Source organism: Pecten maximus, chromosome 1, assembly GCF_902652985.1.
Source record: "Pecten maximus chromosome 1, xPecMax1.1, whole genome shotgun sequence".
Taxonomy (NCBI): Eukaryota; Metazoa; Mollusca; class Bivalvia; order Pectinida; family Pectinidae; genus Pecten; species Pecten maximus.
In genome coordinates this window covers 10,163,942-10,169,102 of record NC_047015.1, presented here as the reverse complement: position 1 = coordinate 10,169,102, position 5,161 = coordinate 10,163,942, and positions in this window count along the sequence as shown.

The window sequence follows — 5,161 nt, the reverse complement described above, 5'->3', positions numbered from 1 at the left end:
TGTCTTGTTTTCTTACTTGTTTCCAGTATTAAACACTGTGTAAGGTCTAACACAATTAATTCAGTGAAGCAAACTGGTGTTTCACCTGAACCAAGTCCCTGAATAAAATGTGTTTCATAGGTTTGTAGCTATTTCCTGAGTAAATGATACATGAAATTTGGTACTTTCTATATACGAGATTAAAAAGTAGGGTCTTGAGATTTTGAAAATCAAAAATATAGACTCTTGGTATAGTAGAAAGATGTGGATTCCAGGTGTAAAAAGGCGGGAATTCCCCAGGTGATTTGGAAAAATCGGCAAGTTTCAATGAGGTGAATACAAAGGTTCTCTCTGATCGGTCAAAAACTGATATACCAATGCGAGGTCAAAAACGGATATACCAATGTGACAAACTGTAAACGGTGGTGTGCGGAATGGCCTAAGAGGAAATACGATATCTGGTATGTGCTACCAGTGGCCTCTGTAGTCCTACGTTTACAAATAGGCATTTAAATCCAAACATAGTTTAATGCTATAGATCTAATATCATTTAATTTTTTTGGAAAAAAAAAACTAAACATGAGCATGCTGAAAATAAAAAGTTAGATATCATATATGCCAAAAAAAGACAAGTTTGAATTTTGAATACATTAGGAACAGGGGATAAAAATGTGATGGATTTTGAGTAAGAACTTGCTCTTTTTACGAAATTTTCTGACAGTTAAAAATACAACTTCCTATTGCAGTCTATCCATTCGTAACAATGTGCTAAAACATCTCCAAACATTATCAGATAAATTGTCCAAACGCTTTAATTAAGAGTTTTGTGCAAAGTAATTAAAATTGATTGACAATATTGCTTGTGATTTTTAAGATAACATGAGAGTAGGGGAAAATCTGTTCTGCATTGTTTTGTAACACTTATATGCCTCGAGTGGATCTGACACCGTACAATGTCCCGTGAGTCCCGATAGGTCCAGATCTCGTAGTCACCATCATCACTGAGGTGCTAACTGATGTAGCCAGTTGCCAGTAATATTTGGTATACATGTACAATTGTACCACAGGATATTGTCCGACGGTATACCATGTCTAACTTCGGAAAGCCAAAATTATCCGCAGTCGCATCAAGTTTGACAAATGGCGACTTGGCCCTTCTGGTAAGATCTGACCCATCTTTCACACGCTGAGCTAAGGTGTTATGAACACTAAGGCGCTGCCATTTTGTCAGCCAGCACCCTATGCTTTGCGTTCTGACATATATAGGTTATTGGATTCCTTTTAGACCTATTCTAACGAGTGCCTCCATGGCATCAATGACTAAGTTATGTTTTGAAGAACAGCCATTACTTATTTGACTCCACTACCCATCTTGGATCTATCAAGGTTAGCATGTAGGTCGTCAAATTGAGTCTGCCCAGGTTTTAGATAAGACGGCATCTTTGTTGTCAAACCACGTGATTACAAATCTGGTAAAACATCACTAAACCCTCGATCAGTAACGACATTGTCATCTTTCTCTAGTCAGGAGAGACTGTCCATGATGGCTTTTGAAATCTTCGCATCATTATCGCTTCCTTCAAAAGGTCATACTGTATGACAGTCGCCCACTTGCCAAAAAATGTTTCGGGGAACACTATGTTGTGCTCCAGAATGTTTTCTCTAAAATGTTTACGTGCAAGGAACACTGGAACAATTGTTATGCCCAATGATATTACCATGGAATGAAGTATGGTATCTATATACTGGAAACTGACAAGTTAAAGAGAGTTGAACACTATTTCCAGGATACATGTTTGTTCGTCTTCACTTTTACCCAGAAACTGTGTTCAGTCTGACCAGGCTTTACAATCTGCATCATCCAGAGAGGAGAAACGCAGAGTAAAGGAAGACTCCTGCAGCAATAGCATAATGTGATATATCCAAAAGATCATTGATGATTTCATTTGATCTGGAAGGCAGCCGAGAAGTCAACATTTCTCCAAAAGATCATCGATGATTTCATTTGATCTGGAAGGTAGCCGAGAAGTCAACATATCTCCAAAAGATCATTGATGATTTCATTTGATCTGGAAGGCAGCCGAGAAGTCAACATTTCTCCAAAAGATCATTGATGATTTCATTTGATCTGGAAAGTAGCCGAGAAGTCAACATTTCTCCAAAAGATCATTGATGATTTCATTTGATCTGAAAGGCAGACGAGAAGTCAACATTTCTCCAAAAGATCATTGATGATTTCATTTGATCTGAAAGGCAGCCGAGAAGTCAACATATCTCCAAAAGATCATTGATGATTTCATTTGATCTGAAAGGTAGCCGAGAAGTCAACATATCTCCAAAAGATCATTGATGATTTCATTTGATCTGAAAGGCAGCCGAGAAGTCAACATATCTCCAAAAGATCATTGATGATTTCATTTGATCTGAAAGGCAGACGAGAAGTCAACATTTCTCCAAAAGATCATTGATGATTTCATTTGATCTGGATGGTAGCCGAGAAGTCAGCATATCCCCAAAAGATCATTGATGATTTCGTTCGATTTGGATGATAGCCGAGAAGACAACATATCTCCAAAAGATCATTGATGATTTCCTTTGATCTGGATGATAGCCGAGAAGTCAACATTTCTCCGAAAGATCATTGATGATTTCATTTGATCTGGAAGGTAGCCGAGAAGTCAACATATCTCCAAAAGATCTTTGATGATTTCATTTGATCTGAAGGTAGCAGAGAAGTCAACATATCTCTAAAAGATCATTGATGATTTCCTTTGATCTGGAAGGTAGCCGAGAAGTCAAAATTTCTCTTTCAATGTTAGGGTTAAATCTTTCCCCAAGAGATAATGTGAACAAATACGTGAGGACCAAGGACATCACAGTTTGTGACGAAGGATTAGGTGGTTTTCTGTGCGCTTGGGCAAAGTGATCGAGATTTTATTAGAATTATTCATACATAGTTTGCATTTGCCGTAGGAAGACTGGCCATAACATATATATTTTCTATGAAAAATAATGGGATGTTCCGCCACATATATCATCATCAACACCAACGTTTTGATCTTCAGGTTAGGGCTTTCGATTCCGATCATTCTTGAGACACTTCGAACACAAGTCGATCTCTTGATCATCAGTAAAGTTATTGCCATCTGCTTTTAAAACAGCAAGCACCTTGTTGTGCTGGGGAAGTCTTATATATATTTCTAGTAGATTTCTTGGTTTTAATTCTCTCCAGAAGACAACTTCACAACCCACAGCTTCACACCTACCCCTCATTGTGAGAACGGTACTTTATCAGGTGTTACAATGGCTCCGTCAGATGCGTTTTTGTAAATAGGATAGAAGCGCTTTGATTAAATATATTTCAATCATGGACATCAGAGCTATTTACTTTTAAAAAAAAAGTGAAGTCGAAAGAAGTTTGGGGTATACGGGAAAATTGTTGCAAGATTTGTTTAGTCACTATCGTGAAATATCATGCAATATATCGTATTTAACGTCCTAATGATGATTAACAGCGATGGTCATAAGGACGTGGCCTATACTTGGCATTACTTGTTACGAAAGACACATGTGTGCATTAAGGTTTAGAGTGTTACAGGGTGGTCTGTTATATCCATTATCGTTCAATGAGTCATCGCGGTGATACACATAGTCAACTTAAATCAACAATTTGCGGAAGTCACGGGTAAATTTTTGATCTTTGAGCAGGATTAATGTAAATGATAAAGCTTTCTGTAGGTTATTTTTTGTGGACTGTTTATAATGGAAAACGTCCAAAATGCCATTTTCACACAAAAGAATACGTCAAAAAATAATTATTATCGGCGGTATACTTTCTGTTTTATATGGTATTTAGTTTACGCTTGAAACCTTCCTATGAGCCAAGAAACCAACTTTGATGACACAAAGCAATGTTTCGTTGAGTGGTCTCTATTTTTTAAGTATAAAAATATCTTAAGGTCGGCCCCTTATGGGAGATTAACATTGATGGAAACCCCGCCTTTAATTTGACAGATTATATATGGAACGCCAAATTAACATATATTCAATTAATTTAACCTATCTTCAAATAATTGAAGATAGGTTTAATTCAATTAGAGATAGGTTCAATTGAATTAGAGATAGGTTCAATTCGATAAGAGATAGGTACAATTCAATTAAAGATAGGTTCATTCAATTGAAGATACATGTAGGTACAATTCTATTAAAGATAGGTTTAAATAAGCCTAATTGAACCTATCTTCAATTGATTTGAACCTTTCTCTAATTGAATTGTACCTATCTCTAATTTAATTTAACCTATCTTCAATTACCAAAAAATAGGGAAAAGGGACGAATTAAAGAGAGGTTCAATTGAATTAAAGATAGGTTTAATTTAATTAAGGATATGTTGTATTTGAAGATAGGTTTAATTCAATTAGAGATAGGTTCAATTCAATCGAAGATAGGTTCAATTTAATTAAAGATAGGTTCAATTTAATTGTACTTATCTTTAAATAATTAAAGATAGGTACAAATAATTGGACCTATCTTCAATTAAATTGAACCTATCTTCAAATAATTGAAGATAGATTCAATTAATTGAATATATGTTAATTTGGCGTTCCATAATTATAGGCCTACGCTTATATTTAGCATTATCAAAATTTATATCAAGTCTCAAATGATATATATTGTGAAGTATGAATGTTGACTTAAAGCTAGGTCACTGTAAATGATGAAAACTATAACAACCATCACAAAAATATTTAAAAAAATCTTCTTGGAGTTAACTGAGGAAAGGTAATATGGGATAGGAAACAAGCTCAAGAGTTTATATGTATAATTAAAAGTTGTCAATTACTTAACTGACGGTTAAATCAAACGTATGTGGAGTAGCCTTAATGATCATAAATCTGGGTTGTACATATATGTCTACTAGCTGTATGCAAGTCTACTAAACAGTGATGAAGGCCTTATTAGACTGTTTAACATAGAAAAAAAGTTGAACAGGGCTGACTCACACGATCACTAAACAGATGAAATAGATAGAATAGATATCACTGCGGCTTTATGTGTATCAGGAAATTATATTTAATTTGCTAAAAATGATTCATCCGGCTTGGCGTTGAAAACTAGAGAATATCGATTTCTGCAATAGGCCACAACAAGAAAGCACGAGTAGTTCCACACGTTTTGATGA